The following is a 20,013-nucleotide window of genomic DNA, read 5'->3' on the forward strand; positions in this document are numbered from 1 at the left end:
CTCCTTGAGTCTCCTTTCATAAGACAGGTTTTCCATCCTTCGGATCATCCTAGTAGCCCTTTCTCTGTACCTGTTCCAGTTTGAATTCATCTTTCTTAAACATGGGAGACCAGAACTGCACAAAGTATTCAGGCGAGGTCTCACCAGTGCCTTCTATAATGGTACCTCCTTATCTGTACTGGAAATACCTCATCTGATGCATCCCAAGACCGCATTAGCTTTTTTCACAGCCATATCACATTGGCGGCTCATAGTCATCATATGATCAACCAATACTCCAAGGTCCTTCTCCTCCTCCGTTAATTCTAATTGATGCGTCCCCAGCTTACAACTAAAATTCTTCTTATTAATCCCTAAATGCATGACCTTACACTTCTCACTATTAAATTTCATCCTATTACTCCAGTTTACAAGGTCATCCAGATCCTCCTGTATGATATCCCTGTCCTTCTCTAAATTGGCAATACCTCCCAGATTTGTATCATCCGCAAACTTTATTAGCACACTCCCACTTTTTGTGCTGAGGTCAGTAATAAAAAGATTAAATAAGATTGGTCCCAAAACCGATCCTTGAGGAACTCCACTGGTAACCTCCCTCCAGCCTGAAAGTTCACCTTTCAGTAGGACCCGTTGTAGTCTCCCCTTTAACCAATTCCTTATCCACCTTTCAATTTTCATATTGATCCCCATCTTTTCCAATTTAACCAATAATTCCCCATGTGGCACGGTTTCAAAGGCCTTACTGAAATCTAGGTAAATTAGATCTACTGTGTTTCCTTTGTCTAAAAAATCTGTTACTTTCTCAAAGAAGGAGATCTGGTTGGTTTGGCACGATCTACCTTTTGTAAAACCATGTTGTATTTTTGTCCCATTTACCATTGACTTCAATGTCCTTAACTACTTTCTCCTTCAAAATTTTTTCCAAGACCTTGCATACTACAGATGTCAAACTAACAGGCCTGTAGTTACCCGGATCACTTTTTTTCCCTTTCTTAAAAATAGGAACTATGTTAGCAATTCTCCAGTCATATGGTACAATCCCTGAGTTTACAGATTCATTAAAAATTCTTGCTAATGGGCTTGCAATTTCGGGTGCCAATTCCTTTAATATTCTTGGAAGAAGATTATCTGGGCCCCCCGATTTAGTCCCATTAAGCTGTTCGAGTTTCGCTTCTACCTCAGATATGGTAATATCTACATCCATATCCTCCAAATCATTTGTCATGCTACCATTATCCCTAAGATCCTCATTAAAGACTGAGGCAAAGTATTTGTTTAGATATTGGGCCAAGCCTAGATTATCCTTGACCTCCACTCCATCCTCAGTGTTTAGCGGTCCCACTTTTTCTTTCTTTGTTTTCTTCTTATTTATATGGCTATAGAACCTTTTACTATTGGTTTTGATTCCCTTTGCAAGGTCCAACTCTACTTGACTTTTAGCCTGTCTCACTTTATCCCTACATGTTCTGACCTCAATAAGGTAGCTTTCCTTGCTGATCCCTCCCATCTTCCACTCCCTGTATGCGTTCTGCTTTTTCTTAATCACCTCTCTGAGATGCTTGCTCATCCAGCTTGGTCTATAACTCCTGCCTATGAATTTTTTCCCCTTTCTTGGGATGCAGGCTTCCGATAGCTTCTGCAGCTTTGATTTAAAATAATCCCAGGCCTCCTCTACCTTTAGAGCCATAAATTCTTCAGTCCAATCCACTTCCCTAACTAATTTCCTTAATTTTTGAAAGTCAGCCCTTTTGAAATCAAAAACCCTAGTCGCAGATTTATTTTTGTTAATCCTTCCATGCAGTTTGAACTGAATTAGCTCATGATCACTTGAACCAAGATTATCCCCTGCAACCATTTCTTCTATGAGGTCCTCACTACTCACCAAAACCAAATCTAAAATGGCATCCCCTCTAGTCGGTTCAGCAACTACTTGATGAAGGGGGTGGTGGGTGATACTTTCATTGATTCCTGCTCAGCAGCCCCTTTGCTCTGTTAGCCTCTGACTATTATGTTTATGATACAATAAAGCCCTCTCCACCTTCCCTGTTGCCTCCCCTCGGCTCCTAGAAAGGAGAAGCTTTCTCGCTCTTTCCTAATTAGCCTACAATCCCACACCAGCGGTGCCTAACTGCTGTGACAGTATAGGAGAGCCTCTCTCCAATACCGTACCTATTCCCCAGCCTCCCTTTTCCCACCTACTCCAGCCTCTACCCCACCATCTGGTTTTGGGTCATCCTCCCTCATGAACAAGTTTCATTCCTTCATCAGTTTCCCTGCATGCCAGCAGAATGAAACTGACACTCTTATTGTCAGTGTCACTACTAGCCATAGGATTCTAAATTGTAGTAGTAAAAATGACTCAAAGACAGCACAAAAGGGTAGCTTAATAAGCAGGAGGACATTATTTTTGTAATTAAACATTACATTCTGCAGGAGTTAATAGCACAGAACCTTCCATTCCAAAACACACACAGAAAGACCCTCCCTGTCACCACCGTTAAGCAGATTTTTCAAACCATGAATGGCTCACTCAGACTCTGCTTGAGCCACTTATGCTGCCTATCCACCACAGTAACATTTAAAATGAGTTCTCTGCAACTTAATACAATTAGGAAGATTGATGTGACACCTTATTAATACTGTTTTAAGGCAAACAGATTCAGTAAGCGGCAGCCTCGCTACAGGTATATTTAGCCAAGAGAGAGATCCTTAGTAGCCAAAGTTCCTTTTGCAGCAGCCTCTCTCTGTTCTCCCTCTTCAGGGCCTCTTACAGACCCCCACAGACTATCTTATAAATCCTACCACCCTCCATTGACCACACACAGTTCCAAAAACAGTCCCACCAATAAAATCCATCACTACAATCTAAAGGTTCACACTTATCTCTGGCTCTTCTGCCATCCACACAGAACTCTTCCCTTGCCACAGCCTGCTCTTTATAAGGTTAACTTTCACAAATGTCTCTCTCTGGAGTTTAGCCCTCTGGCTCTGGCTTCCTTCTCTTGTCAGTGTCTCCCCTGTTCTGAGGGACAAGAAAGTCTATATACCTCCCTCCTCCAGAGAGATCTTCTCAACTGGCTGGAAGAGAGGGTAGCTCTAGCTCTGCCCCCATCCTAAACTGCAGGGTTCCTGATCCCAGCCCTTAAAGAAATAGCATCCTGGGGCTTCCCCCCATCATATCCCCCCACCCCTTTCCTCTCTTTTGCTACCAGGCCTTTTCTTGGGCCTTTGTTCATTCTAACACTCTGGAACAGAGTCTTCTGTCCCCCTTTACTTTTAAAGGGGCAGTATACCCCATTACAATATCCCTATGAGAAAATGGGTCACAAAACTAGGAAGAAGCGCTCAAAAATAGGTTTAAAAATAAACAGATATCTCCAATGTTCTAATAACCACCTAAATTATAAATAGGGCCCTACCAAACTCACGGACCATTTTGGCCAATTTCACAGTCATAGGATTTTAAAAATAGTAAATTTCATGATTTCAGATATTTAAAACAGAAATTTTACGATTTTGTAATTGTTGGGGATGGGGACCCAAAAAGGAGTTGTGCAGGGTGGGGATCACAAGATTATTGGGTGTGGGATGCGGTACTGCTACCCCTACTTCTGCACTGCTGCTGGCAACAGTGCTGCCTTCAGAGCTGGCCAACTGGAGAGCAGCGGCTGCTGGCTGGGAGCCCAGCTCTGAAGGCAGAGCCACCGCCAGCAGCAGTGCAGAAGTAAGGATGGCATAGTATGGTATTGTCACACTTACTTCTGTGCTGCTCCTGGGTTCCCAGCCAAAAGCCGCTGCTCTCCAGCTGCCCAGCTCTGAAGGGAGCACAGAAGTAAGGATGGCAATACCACGACCCCCCTAAAATAACCTTGTGACCCTCCTGTGACTCACTTTTGGGTCAGGGCTCCCAATTTGAGAAACGCTGGGTCTCTCCTGTGAAATCTGTATAGCGTAAAAGCACACAGAAGGCCAGATTTCATGGTCCATGACACGTTTTCATGGCCGTGAATTTGGTAGGGCCCTAATTATAAATGCCTCTACACAGGAAGACCATCTTCATTCCTTCTGTAATGTGCAATGCTTGCTAACAAACAGAACCACCCAGATAATGGTTTGTTTGTTTTTTTACTCCATTTGCTATACAGCTGACTTGTGACTGAAGCATGGTATTAGAGTTTCTTGGTGTGAAGTATTCACTCGCTGCAAGAGACTCATGTGGTGCCACATACAGGAAATCACCCAGGCAGTTCCTGGAACTAACTTGCGGAATGCGGTAAAGAGTAAGACAAGCAGATTCCACTGGAACCCAGAAGTTAAAAAAATAAATGCCAAAAAACCTATCAGTGTCACTGAAAATGACACCAGCATCATCATTTGCTTAACTTTCCTGCATTCCATAAAAAGTGCTTCAGAGAGAGAAAGAGAGAGAGAGAGTGTGTCTGTTTGTGTCCAGGACAAGAACTTCCTGAAGTTTTGTGTTACGCTTCTGCTCTCAGAAGTAACCACTGCAGTACCTAGAACAAGCTGTTACAACCAAAAACATCTTGTGAACTTGACAGCTAGACCTGATCACTTTATTCAATTAATGCCTTTTAAAGCACATTGCTACAACTATAATTTGAAAAAACTGAATGACTAGCAGAAGAGCAAAGCTGAGTTTTGTACATATATTAACTATAATTTTGGAAAGTATTTCACTCATAAAATAAATCAAAGCATATGAAGATATTATCTGAAATTCAGATATCAATTCCCCCACTCCACTCCGTCTTTGACAGAAACTTTCTGAAGTGCTTAATAAGCAAAACATTATAATTTCAACTTCTGTGATTTTCTTGAAAGCAGGAAATAAACTATTCAACTATTTTTTCTATTGGAGTACAAGAAATATATTAGTTAAAAACAGCAGACTATTTCTCAGCTATGTCTACACTACCACGGTACGTCGACCTATGCTACGCAACTCCAGCTACATAAATAACGTTGACATACCTTAGGTATGACATACCTTAGGTCAAGTTACCAAGGGGAGTCGACGGGAGAAACTCTCCTGTCGACTTACCTTACTCTTCTCATTGGGGGTAGAGTACAGGGGGTCGACTGGAGAGTGATCTGCTGTCAATTTGACAGGTCTTTACTAGACCCACTAAATCGACCACCGTTGGATCAATCTCAGAGCACCGACCCCGGCTGTAGTGTAGACACAGTCCTCCTTAAGGATCATTAGGAAATAATGCCTCTCTCAAACTATAATTGCAAGGCTGCAATTATATTATCTTAAAAGGGACCCTGGAAGACAAAACTAATTATTTCATTATTAATTGAGTTATTACTGTGGAGGTAAAGATCATCCTACCAAAAGGACCAAAAAACAAAAACAAAAAACCAATACCACTAACAGTATTTATATCTGGAAATAAATGCAAGAAAAAGTAACTGCCAAGCTGCTAGTCACTAGAAGTTCAGTGGGCCTTATCTGTTTAAAGAAAGAAAATATTCCTCATTACCAGTGGCATAAAGCCATATTACACAGCTTCACACAACAGTCCCCTTCCCACAAGTGGGGTTTGTGACTCCATCCAGCCTGATCACCACAGACTGCATCACAATCAGTTTCCTGGAATGATCTTGATCACACTAAATCTCCACTATTTTAAGAAGGGTATAAGTCCCCCCCCACACTTCTTTATGCCAAAACTGCCAAATATAGGGGACTTCCTAAATCTACACTTAAATTGCCTTAAATAAAAGTAATTTGATTTTCAAAAGGTGCTGAGCAACTGATTTCAATAGTATTTTTGGGTGTTCAGAACTTCTGAAAGTCAGGCCACGAAGGTGTTTAAATACAGATTTAAGAGCCTAAACTTCAGGCACCCAAATTTGAAAATTTTGACTGTAGGCAGTAATCTCCTTAGGTCAGGATTCAGATCTTCTGTTTCTTGCACAGCTCCCTGCACTATGTAAGCACTCAAGAAGTTAGGTTCCAACCCTCCAACTTCTTGGACACAGGCAGATTGCTGCTCATACACAGCCATTTTCAGTTTAAAAAGGAGGAAATATAATCATTGAAAATTCCTTCCTGGCCCTAAAGAAAGGCAAACCTGACACCTGCCAAATAATGCAGTCACTCCAGCTACTGGATACTATTGGACAGCTGGCTGGCACAAGCAGAAGGGAGGGAGAAACAGGAATGCAGAGTAGTTGTACCAAAATACAACAACACTATGCAATATTACAGGTTTTTTACATTCTGATACCAGCTTGAAAATAGACTTATTTTCACTTAATTTGGCAAAGGTAAGCAGTGGCTTTGAAAATGCTTTTGCATTAAAAACTACGCATAGCTTTGTATTTCATAAACGCGCTATGTGAAAACAAGCTTTTTTGGAATTTCAATAAATGGGGGGGGACACTAAATGGTGAAAAATTGTGCACAAAATTTCCCAAAATCAAAAAACTGAATTTAACAAATCTCTAGTGAGAAATGTACTTGCTTGTATGTAAATGTACACTGCCCTCTACTGGATGGAATAATACATGTGCCAGTATTTGCAGCTATCTACAAACTGGATAACAATGCCAATACTAGAGCTAGATAGATGTCTGTAATTTTGCATCCTAAAGAGATGAGCTACATTTCACGCAACCATGTTGCTCAACCATGTTGCTTGAGCCACAATTTCTTAGAGACAGATGGACTAGAACGTTGAGGGTAGTGGAATGTAGTTCATTAACAAGACCAAACCAGCTCTCACAGAGGAAAGACACAACATACACACACACACACACACACACACACCACACAACAGAGGTGCTCTGTGGCAATCCAGCCTGGCCACCTTTCCTATGAATGGAAGTAGGATCACTGGAGAGTGACAGCAAGAGGGCAGATTGCCTCCCCCAATGTCCCTGCATAATGTCAGGATCCCTTTGGCTGCCCAACAGCTAGGCTGAAAGTAAGGGTTCAAGCAGTCCCCACTCTCCTCTCACACACCTAATTCTGCAGATGGGTCTGAAACAGAGCTGGCAGCTTCAGTTAAAAAAAAATAAAAATAAAAAAACAAACCCTCTCAGGTTAAAAGAATGAAAGGGGGAGAGCAGCAAAGCCCCCGGGTTCCCCCCAAATTCTCACACAAGTACCAAATTTTAGCTGTCTTACACTGAACTACTCTCATCTCATTAGTCACCCTTAATCCCATGATTCATGGAAACTACTGCTGATAACATAATTTCCAATATGTTGGTAATTTTGAATTTGTGCTCCATATACACACCACACAATAATATTAACGATCGGTATGTTATTAGCTTGCTATTGATAATCTTTATTTAAAAAGGTGTCATATAAACTATGACAATGAATTATATACACTGGACTGGTCAGGCCATCTGAAACTTGCTACCAGGTATCAGTGAGAACTTTGCCCTCTTGCACTGGGATGCTCTTCGGGAAGGGGGTGGGGGGCACATCTCCCTACTGGGATAAGGTGAGTCAGTTTTTAATCACTCTAATATTCTTATTTTTTGCACCACAGAACATTAAAAATAAGAATAATAACTATTCACTGTTGGATTAAACGGCCTCATTTTATGAAGAAAAGCCTACAGCGTAAACTAACATAAATTGCAATTCACACATACGATACTACCAAGTTGCATGATAGATGTTGAGACTTCTATCAAAACTCCATGGTGATCATGTCTTCATGACCTCCAGGCTGGGCTACTGCAACTCATCATAAATAATGATGAGCACTCCAATATTTAAACAACTAATTAATCCAGAATGCAGCATCGTGCTACTTCAACACCACTAGTAGCTAAGAACACATCAGCCCAGTAGTCTACTCACCTCACTGGTACCCCACAGAGTACCAAATAAAATTCACAGTCTTGGTGCTAATCTTCAAGGTCTTCTATGAAACAAGCCAAAAAAAGCACCCCTCTCTTTCTTTACCCTGCCATGATGTTGACCTTGCCCAACAGCTATATTCCTCAGGAAAAATGTGACGCTCATAAGGTTAGGAGACAGGGCTCTCTCAGCAACAGGGCCAAGGCTTTGAACTCTTTACTGGAGAAGATTAGAATGTTTTGAAAGCAGTGAGATTTGTGGTCAGCACATAAAACATTTTTTTACTTAGCTTTCCCACAGCTGCAAATGAAATCAGCAAAAAGGATGAGAGAGGGGCTGTAGTAGAGAAAGATGATCAGGATGAGGAGGGAACGGAGCAGAGACAGAGAAGAAAGTGGAAGTAATTATAAAAAAAAAAAGAAAAAAGCCCTAACAACTTCAAGAGAAGTAGGGACGAAAATCAACCAAATCAAACGCAGACACTGGTTTCTCTCTCCCAAGAGTCACTCAGCTACTATGGGGAAGGGTATCATTGTAAGAACCTACATAAAGTTTGCAAACTATATATGGTGCAAAATAAAGCTCTGATACTGCTCATGTTGAAGGTAATGGGAAATGCACTGGGAATGGGCAGGAAAAGTAAGAATTACTTATTCTGGATGTACTTATAGCGGATCACCTTGTTTTCATTTTGCAACAGTCAAACACATACTCTTCATACTTTGACAAGCAATGCATATTTTAAACCTAATTTTCCACTGACATGTTTGAATTTCATCCTATATTTCACACTCATGCTGAAAAAGTTGTTCTATTCGAGAGGTCACAAAGAGCCACTGACAACTTATTGTCATTTTCTTTTGGACTGTGTAATATTCCCCACATTCTGCATGTGTAACGTGTTTGAATTACATGTAAATATATTTTTCTGCTTATAAATTCTTGTGTCTAAGCAGATCAGAGTGATTATTTCAAATGCTTTATTAATCCAAGCAATCTGTCAAGACCCAGACAGACAATATAAAACCCATCTTTGGAGCTATTAGAAATACCAGCTGCAAGCTTTATCATTTTGTTTACTACACACGAGGCAGACTCAAATCCCTTCACCGTAGGCTGAGGAAGAAGGTATTATTATCCTTACTCTGAAATATGTATGTTTTCTAATTGCTTGTAAAAGCAGATTCACATTTGTTTTAATCATGTATTTTTAAGATTATGAATAATGCAAGCACAGAATTAAAATGTGTTAGCTGATTAAATTGTTAACCTTAAAACATGAGTCCAAAATTATCTCTCAATTCTTAACTACTATATAGTATCCATTAGAATAGTTTGGGGGGTTTTGCGGAAAACCAAATTCGTTTTCAGGTTTGTTGTTTTGTTTTATGAGAGGAGTTGTTTTGTTTTGTTCAATGGAAACAAAAACTCGTGCTTTTCAGTGAAAAAGGAAACTGAAGGTTGAGGGGTTAGTTCTAGTTGCTGTGACGTTTTCCTGAGCTGGTTCTCAGCCAAGCGATCAGCAGTATTCAGAGTCACAACAGGGAGAGTTTGGAAAGGGAATGGAGAAAGGAAACTGATTAGTCACAAAGTGTGACCCTACATTTTATATATGAAATGAATTATATATAATGAATGTAAGTAAAAGCAAAATCAACTTCTTTAGTTTAATCATACAACTTCCTCTCATATCTGGGTCTTGAAGGAAACATGGCTAGTTTCACAGGGGACTGGTATTGTTTTGGGTAAACATGAAAAGATCAGGGAAGAGAAGGAGCAGTAGCATTGTGAGTTCTTATCATCCCTAAATCATCATCATCATTGTAGAGTAAAAAGGGAAAAGGGAAAAAAATATGGATAGGCCCATTCTACCAGCCTCAATTTCCTCACTTTTAACAAAAAAAAAAAAAAAATGAATTTCAGTTATACCAATTCCTACATCTTTGTGATGATAATAATCTAGACACTCCTTAAAATGGGTTCTGTTCCTTCCTCTGGGGAATAGTGTGGTCAGTCTAGCATTCAAAGGTAAAGAGCCTCTGTTTTGGCATCTGCAGGGAACGAACCTAGCATCTCTGGATTGGAAAGGTATGAGCCTCTAACAACTTGAACTAAAGAACCAGGTCTATTAGCATGACAGCAGCAGCAGACGCAAACCTCTGTGTCACTACTAGAGAATGACAAAGAGCCACACTGGGTTAGAGTGAGTTACTTCAGCACATAATTTAATCCATTTCTTCTGAGACAGTTTGGCAACATGGAGGAAATTTGAGTCATCATATCAGAGCATGGGATTCCATTCACAGCTCCTGAAGTCATCTCATGCACCTCTCAGTTACCTTGTGTGTAAAATGGAACAATGATTTTGCACCCCCTGACTGTAGTGCTACACGGCCTGGCTTAATAATATTTCCATTTGTTATGTACCCTTTAACAGCAGTCCAAGGCAGACTCAAGACTCAGACTAATGGTCTCTTGATTTACAGTTGAGGGTGTGTTCCCCTAGGCTACAGAGTATTGTATGGTGTACTATATGGGCAAATCTGCATGGATATTTATACACACATTTTACAGCATGCACAAATTAAATGAAAATAAAATTTAGTGGTCGCTATTTTCGTGTAAAATTATGCAGGCAACATAAGTACGCACACAAAAATGTGAATGGATTAAAGCAGCATTTCTCAGAGTTTAGAATGCACTCCATCACAGGGCATAAAAGTCCTTTATTGTCCTCACTTGTTCTCCAGAGTCCCAGCTTTCTTTCTTTAAAAAAAAAAAAAAAAAAAAAAAAGTAAGTCACAATCTCTTACGGTTGCAAAGAAAACACTGAAAATATTATATCAGCGTATGCGATGCAGCAATATGCCCTTGAATGCAGAGATCCTAAAACAGTAAGCTCCGAGATGTGAACTGCTCCATTCATTTCTGTTATGATATTTCAGATATTAATACTTATCTATTTCACTACTCAAAGTTTGTAAGAAAGAAGAGGAATCATCATATTACGAAGATCTATACAATCTACTCCAAGTGACCACTGACTTTGGATAGGCCTTTCACATCAGATAGCAGGGTTTTTGAGGGAAGGGGCAATTGGTTTCATTTTCCTGAAGAGGGGCTCAGCTCTGCAAACTTTTGGAAACAATGGATTAAATGATCAATTAAATATATATCATGGGAATATTTTAGATGAGAGAGAGATGATAGGCCAGCGCTGTATACCTCTTTGCAACCCAAAGGGGCTCAAAACATAGAAGAAATAATGTGGTTACAGTACGCTTGGCAGGCTAGGGGATGCAATCATACTGGGAGAAGAGTGCATGCTTCTGTGCAGTATGTAATAATTCTCTTTACCGGAACACTGGGGCACTGGTGGTGAAGCTGTAGGAGCTTGGCTCCGGTGAACAATCATCCTGCATAATTTGGGGAATGAGGAGCACAGTGTGTAAGAGCCATTGCTATACACCCTCGGTTGAAATAACATCCAGGTTGCAAAATGTGCCACAGACTCTGCCTCTGAAGGAGAAGTGGAAAAGAGGAAAGGGATTCTATCCCAAAGCACATACATGTAAAGCCCACACTTCAATCAGATTTTGTACAAGGGACCAGAGTTTCATCTTACTTACTGATTGTGGCTACTAAAAGTTTTCTATAGGCAGGTTTGGATTAGGAGAAGGAAGGTCTGTGAACTGCAGTTCTACTCTGAAAATTGACAGTGCACTTGACTTCAGATGCTTTGATATTTATTGTCCTGCCATGATTCCCCAAAAAATGTGCTTAGTTTACATGCACAAGATGTCACAGATTGAAGAGCTGGCTGTCCATGCAATACTCAATCCCAATTCCAGAAGAAAGGGGGGTCACAAATAAAAATCAAGATTATGACAAGAAAGATGGAAAAAAGGGTCAGGCAGTAACACAACTTAACACCAGCATGGATGGTGAACGGGTCTGTCTTCAACCCATACAGAGGACAGTGGCAGTCATCCCATGAAGTAGCCTGAGAACGCAAGTGAACTTCAATGGACAATCAAACCTAGACAGCACCTTCCAAAATGCTTCACGACTGACAGAATCAAAGGCTTTAGTTAGGTCAATAAATGCCATAAACAATGGTTGGTATTGGTCTCTACACTTCTCTTAGATCTGTCATGCAACAAAAATCATGTCAGTGATGCCCCGAGACAGTCTGAAACCATACTGGAATTATGGAAGGACATCTTCAGCAAGAGGGAGGAGACTGTTCAAAAGGATGCGAGCAAGGATCTTCCCGACAATGGAGAGGAGGGCAATACCTCGGTTCTTCCTACACATTGACTTGTCTCCTTTCTTAAAATGGTCACAATATTGGCATTCTTGAGGTCGGGTGGAATTTCCTCATTAAGAAGTTGATTAAGTTTTTACACAAGTGCTATTCCACCACTTTTGAAGACTTCCATGGGAATGCCATCTGGGCGTGGTGTCTTGTTGTTTCTAGTCTGAGGATGGCTTGCCAAACTTCCTCAGAAGATGGGGGGAGGGCCAGCAAGAGGTTCTATTACTGGATGCTGAGGAATGGACTCAATGGTGGCAGCTGAGACTTCAGATTCGTGGTTCAAGAGAGTCTCAAAATGTTCCTCCCAACATTGCTTGAGGGCCACATTATCCTTAAGAAGGGTGGAATTGTCCTTGGATCACATAGGAATTGTGCCATTTGAACTTGGCCTGTAGATGGCTTTCATTGCTTGAAAAAAGGTTTCTCATGTCATGTTGATCAGCGAAACTCTGGATCTCCCTGGCCTTTGCTTGCCACCACTGATGCTTGATGTCACACAGCCTCCTTTGAACTACAGCTTTAAGTCGATAAGTAACATGTAAACTATGAACTGGACTCCTCAGCCATCTTAAGTCTCATCAATGACTTCTCCCCTGGCAGACATCATCCTTGTATCAAGGGACAGATGACATGTTAAAGATATTTTTTCCTTAACTGGCTGCCTTGCTTACTCAAATTGGGATGAGCATCAAGCGAAGTTCTTACCCTCAGTGACACCTGTGCAACATCACTGCTTTCAATGGAGTTGAAGAGGTGCAGCTGATTACTAAATTTCATTTGCAGAGCTAAATAATTATGTTGATACACAAAAAGCTCTTTCTTATCTGAGTGGGCTGCGATGCGCTAACAAAAGTAAAAAGCAGTAAAAACTTACTTGTGTCATGCTTGTAGGCTGACTGACAGAATACACAAAGGGAGCAGCTCTGTTGAGTAAGAAAGTGCTGTTTCTACAGTGACTCTTAAGACTAGAGCCAAAGAAAGTACAATGAAGCCAAGAATCCCACAGAGCAAATCTATACATCGATTCAAAAAATCCTTTTTGATCTCACATACCAGTAAGGTTTTGACGGAGATCTAACAAACAGAACATTGTAAATCTCTTTAAGGAGATTTCAAAAGTTAAACACAAAGGAACCCCAGTACAGCTTGTATTTTCCATAACTTTCTTAGCAGCAATTGTATTTCTAACCAAAGTTGTAACTTACACAAACTATTCCAAGGGGAGCCACTTTATGGCCTGATTCTGAGGGATGCTTAGCACCCACAATACCAGTGATTTTTCAATGATGCTCAGCATTAGATTCCCAGACTATATATTAATTTTCCTTTAGATTTATAGCTGCAAAAAGCTAGCCACACATGAATGTTATTTATTAAGTCATGCACATTTTCTATCCGTTCTGGAAACTACAGATTTTAGTACCCATTGAGATATCTTGCTCAATCACAGCATTAACACAAAGACATTTAATTTCTTAAACATGAAATGAATAAACAAGCCAAGAAATAAGACATGATTGAGATAGTAAGAGCCCAATAATTAATCAGCTAGAGGTAACTTTTTAAAATACATATATTTAGGGTTGTTTTTACCTTGCAAAAAGATAAATCCAAACAAACACTGAGCTCAAACCAAAATAAAAAGGGTGAAAAACTGCTATTTAACCTGTTTCAGAGTAGCAACCGTGTTAGTCTGTATTCGCAAAAAGAAAAGGAGTACTTGTGGCACCTTAGAGACTAACAAATTTATTTGAGCATAAGCTTTCGTGAGCTACAGCTCAGGATTGTGCAGCTCAAACTGCCAGTGCCTTCCCAAAGCAAACCAACAAAGTTCAATAGATACAGTAAAGTACACAAGTAATATGTATGATTCTCTACCTTTAAAACCCATTAGTAAAATGGCACAATTAAAACTTTGAAAATGAGGCAAATATGCTCATTTTACACAATTAGGCATGTACATCAAAAGCAGCATACCAAAAAAAGACCCTCAATAATTCAACTATTAAAAAAAAAAAAATGATGGTGAGAGCCATATGCCCACAATCACTTTTCCTGTTATCCATGATGGCGGGAGGAGACCCTAGGAGGAATTCAGACAGAGTTGCACACCAATCAGCAGGCAGGCTAATCCTGCCCCTTCCTGTTCCCCAGCAGTATTACATGCTAACGAAAAGTTATATTTAAGACCAAGCACACTACCAGACTATCCCTAAACACATATTACTGACTGACACCAAGTGCTATCAGTATTTCTAGTATCTACCATCGGATACTAATACCAGTAATGTTAGTGACAATGCAACAAAAATGAATAAATTGACAAGTTCTATCGATTTTAAGAAAGTGCTATATCTGCAAAATCAATAATGAAGGTGCCATTTAGTAACTTAGTACTAAATATCAATATTAATACAGGTCTGTATTGCAGTACAGCCACATCTCCACTAATAGCTGTCCAGTTCTTCAGCTTAAAAAAAAAAAAAAAGATTTTCCCTGTCCCAGTCAAGATAGCCAATTGATGTGACTGTGTATGTTCTGTTCAAAACAAGATAAGTAACATGTCTACTACAATCTGTATATAGTCCAAACCCTAACTCACTCCCTTTCTGAGGATTGTCTTCATTGGTAATTCAAACCACCACCAGCGAAAAACCTCAACTTAAATTTTCTCTTCTAGTTTAGCTATTCCTTCTTGCAAAGACATTTTACTCCAAAGAAAGGAGAAATAGTAGAAATTACTGAAGTAATATAATTACTTGGTCACAAAATATTCAAAATATGAAATATAGTCACACAGCAGCTTCAGCATTCTGCTAACCGGTGAGAGGAGAACACGATATTAAGAAATTGAAAATTACTGTCTGAGGTTTGGAGTTACATACGCAAATTGAGAGTGCCTCACATTCCTAACAGGCTATCAAGCTCATGACTTAATCAGGACAGAATACCAGAGAAATCCTATTAATTATTCACAGGAAATATTTTTTAAGTCTATAATCTTCCCCTGAGGCACATCAATTGTCACTTTCATTTATGTCAAAGACTGTGTCTGATTGGGTTTCTAGATGTGGCCAAAAGAACAGAAGTAAATATATTTCTTGAGTCATCTGATACTGATTTCAGACTTAAGTACAACTGTTCAGAATAAAGATCCATTTCTTTGGGAGGAGACTGGAGAAGTACAGAAGCAGAGGTGTCTATTCTTACCCTGTAAAGGAAAGGGCTGTATATAAAGAGGAAAAATATGTTTTCTGTTATTATGAAGGTGTTATGAGTTAGGAGCTCACAAAACAGTTAATGAAAATATGGCCTCCAATGTTGATCGGTTTGGGGAGACATCTAAAAACATGAGCTGATTCAATAGAATGTCAATGCTCTGTTAGCTTTCTTTCATTCCTCCCTTTCTTTGTACTTTGATTATTTCCTTCGTACTTACCTTTGTAACAATTTGGCACAGTTACAGAAATTAAAACATAAGTCAAATATAAAAGAATCAACCAACAGTCAACCAAATAATACACAAAATAAGCAGGCCTTGCCTCAGAACCAGGTGACCCATTGCCAAGAGGAGCAAATTTCAAAGGCAAGGGCCTCTAAATTAAACTATCTTGCTAATGGTCACAGAGTATTCAAAGATAGGAGCAGAAAACAAGAACCTCCCAGCCAACTGCTGCTATGGTTATAAAGGTGAGAGGTGCACACTCATAACTAGAACCCAGACCATTCAGAGCTTTAAAGACCACAAGTACTCCAGCTTTATCCCCTAGAATGTGTATTCTGTACACCATGGTATTGTTATGGATGATGCTGGAGAGAGGTGTAAGGGATGAGGATATAGTGCAAATGCGATATTTATCATGATTCACAAATTACTGGTTCTACTAGACTAGTGACAGTGAGACTCAATGGAAGAGCAATAAATAAATTCTGAACATTCGGAGCCTGCTAAGATTCACCAGTCTCTAAGGGTAGACTGCAGAATGCTTCCACTCCCAAAAAGGCTCGGCCTTAAGGAGATGATGATGTAATCAGGACATAGTTATTCATCACATCCTATTTCCTGCTCCAACCCCAAAAGTTTAGTGTTTCTAGGCAAGTGATTGTAACTAAGGATTTATAAGGATTCCTGATACTGAAGTCATTCAATTTATTCAACTCATTAATATCAATGGACATTCCACACACAAATGCAAGAAAGCACATGGTCCTTGGTGTGGAATGGCACAAAACTTTTTACTGAAAGGGAACTCTCTCAGCCAGACTGCAGAGATGCTGTTGATTACTGACTTGCAGCTGAATGATAATTTCCATTAAACAAACAATATATAAATCCTTGCATTTGATTTGGTACAGCCCTCAGACTTCACAACATACACTTTCCATCACTTTTAATTATAAATAAATATGATAACCCAATTAGTTCTCAAACTTATTGTTTGCATTATTGGAACATCCAGAGGCCTCATTAGCCTGTTGGGCTAGTCATTGTATCGAGATGGGTTAAAAAGGAACTCCTTTCTCCACAGAGTTTCTGAGTCTACAATCTTGCTGTATGGCAAGACAACAGGTAGACAAAACAAACTACTTTGAGGGTGGAAAAAAGGAGGATGAGGTAACAGCAAAATGAGCAGGTTTTGAACAGAAAACCCAGTTGTCGCAGCTTACCACCGACCAAACATTTATCATTAGACATTTAGTATAATGACTTTAAAAGGGTGTTCCATGTTAGTTGGGTAATAATCATATATTTGGATAATAAATTATTTGCTTTTAGGTGGTGAATTTGGTTAGCTAAAAATACAGTTGTATCAAACACAAGCAGCATGGTACAATTTACAGTTAATTGAACACAGATGATTTCTGAACCATAGCCTTTCCATGCACATAATTGCTTTTAAGTTTAATAAGAGATTTGTTTATGTAAAGAACTTCAGGATCTGTCCCTTATTGATAACTTGTCACCAGTCCCCTTCCTCACCCCCAGACTCAAGTGTCTGCTTCCTAGCTCTGAAATAAAAATAGTAGTAATTGTGGTCTTAAATGAACAGTCATTACAAGATTTTTTTTTCTCTGTCTGCAGATATTCAATTATGCTTTCTTTGTTGGTCTTTACACATGTTCTGAATAAGCATATCTGTTGATGCAGTTTAAAGGAGAATATAACCATGCTTTCTCACTTTGCATTTATGCACCTATTCAGTAATTTTCCAACAACAATTAGAACATTTCTGTTTTGAATTTATTGACAGGATGGTTTGTCTTCAAAAACATGAAAAAGGTGGTTGCTAATGGTTTGTATCTTAACAAAGTTCCCTTTTACTCTGTAAAATTAGTTCTGGAATGAAATTCAATATGTTTAATTACAGCAGAATACGCAAGACTAAAAACTCCCGCTGTTTTCATCTACCATATCTGGTGATGTGATAGAATAATTAAGTTCCTTGTAGCTTAAGGGTGACCAAAAAATTCAAGAGCTCATTGTAGAGATAGGAGTAATATTTCCTTAGCCTCACTCCTGTGACTGTATGAAATCCTTAAATCAACGAAAACTCGTCTGTGGCCACGACTTGTGTGGCCACTTGTCAAAACCTGGGCAGGCTGTTTCAGCATGTGGTTTTTTTTAGGGTTACCACATTTGGACTTTCCAAAGAGTGGACACTCCACAGGGGGGTGGTCCCGCCCCAACTCCGCCCCTTCCCCACCCCCATTCCAACCCCTTCCTCAAAGTCCCCGCCCCAACTCTGCCCCCTCCCTGCCCCATTGGACTCCTTCCCCAAATCCCTGCCCCAGCCCTGCCTCCTCCCCTTACCGCGCCACGTTCCCCCTCCCTCCCAGCCATGCGAAACAGCTGTTTCACAGCCCGAGCCCTGGGAGCTAGGGGGAAAAAGCGGGCACACTCTCGAGTGATCAACATTCACTCTCTTTCTTGAATGATCAACTCTTCTTTGGGGAAAAATAATAATGGCAAAATCCCGTACACTTTTAGAGATTTAAAAATTCCTCCGGACGGCGATTTAAGAATCAAAAATCCGGACATGTCCAGGAAAATATGGACATATGGTAACCCTATTTTTTTATGCAGTAAATTTCAGCAGGCTCTGTACAGCATGATGAGAGATAATGAAGTGTGGTCATCCCTGTGGCCCCACCCCCAATTCATATCATCCCCTGAACACACAAAGCCAAAGACCCACAAAGGGCTTCCAGAAAAAAGCAGGATGAGACTGTTTCAGTCTCTTTACTCCTTTCAGCAGGTAATGGCCAATTTTGGCTGGTACTGCATTAGCAGTGTCAGGCTGCTTCACTCCACAACGGGAAATAGACAGTGTCCATCCGTCCCCCACCCCCATTTTAAAACTGTATTCACTCATTTTAGTTGAACCATCGTGTCTTCTCTGTCGCAAATCATAGCAGTAAAGGCAGGAAATTTCTAACTCTGAAAGATCTAATGGGGCCTAATTCTACAGTTCTTAAACAAGCAAAACAACATCAAAGACAATAATGAAATCCAATATCAATGTCACATCTGCAAACATCTTGGCTGATAAGAAATGTTCATAATTTACCAAACTTACCTTCAAATACATTGTAGCACCCAACCTCCACATAATGCACATACCAAAACATGGCATTAACATGATATACATTTTAACATTGTTAAAAACACAAATATTTGTACAAGCTAAATTGCTAAAAGATGTTCCAGTCTGTTGTGTATATATTGCATGTTTTGAAAGCTACCTAAATGTTTTACAAACAAGAAAAAAATTTAGTTAAATATAAAAGCCTATGTTTAAAATTCAGCAATCAGTCTCTCATGGGACTTATTTCAGATAAGATTGGTTTCTGGGTCCTCCATTTATTCTAAATGTGTTCAAATGTCTCATTGGGTTTTAATTTGTTTACATACTGTAGGCATGTGCCCTGCTCATGATGGTTTACAATTATACATTTACTGAGGCTCCATCCTGCAAACACTTACACACGTAACTTTACGTACCTAAGTTTATGTAACCAAGTTCAGTGAAACTATTTTTGTGAATAGTTAAGCATGTGAGTATTTGCACGATCCAGACCAAAAAAAGATGTGCTTATCACTATGAAATAAGGTCCAGATCCTACTCCCAATGAAGTCAACAGCAAAACTCCCATCGACTCAGTTGCGGATAGCTGGTCCCTCCATAGTCTCAGATGATGATTAGATAAGAGTCTGAAGCAGTGACAAAACTAATCCTGCTTCAAATTTCTGGATAGACAGCATTTCAGAAAATTATGTTCAGCAACACAAAGCTCAGTTAGTGTCAACTGTCAGCAATTACTCCGAGTTTGCCATATACCAATTCCAGGATATGCTTGGATGCAGCTCAAGCCTTTCTGCCTGAACAAAACTTATGTAGAATGAAGAAAAAATAAAACAAAACCCACATACAGTGATTAGACTTATTTTATGTAAGTTCAGAACAAGTTTTGCTTTTCTCCCCCATGCCAACACATGTTGAACAAACACCTAAAAAAAAAAAAAAAACAGACCAAAATAAAAGTTGTAATACCCTTCACAATAAAGAATATTTCAGTTAAATCCTTCCTCCCATTGATTTCTGTGCGGCTAGGATTTCACCCTTTGATTTTGATTTCACCCTACTGCACTGAATTAATTTTTTGTTTGATTTCCATAAAACAATGTATTACTATACTTTTTATTGCATGTAAGAGCCATAACTTTTCCCAATTTGCAAAGATGAAGGTCACAGTTTCAGAGTCTGGTCCATTACAAATTATATTCACCCGATTGTTTTGGCCTCCACAGGTGAGTCAGACATCAAGATGATATTACACAATT

General features: G+C 39.6%; 1 protein-coding gene across 4 annotated transcripts in view; it reads right to left on the reverse strand.

The window, feature by feature from the left end:
- GPM6A (glycoprotein M6A) overlaps positions 1–20,013 on the reverse strand; it is a 350,470-nt gene that overhangs the window by 328,134 nt on the left and 2,323 nt on the right. The gene's annotated exons all lie outside the window — the stretch shown is intronic.

This window comes from Natator depressus, chromosome 4 (genome assembly GCF_965152275.1).
Source record: "Natator depressus isolate rNatDep1 chromosome 4, rNatDep2.hap1, whole genome shotgun sequence".
Lineage (NCBI taxonomy): Eukaryota > Metazoa > Chordata > Testudines > Cheloniidae > Natator > Natator depressus.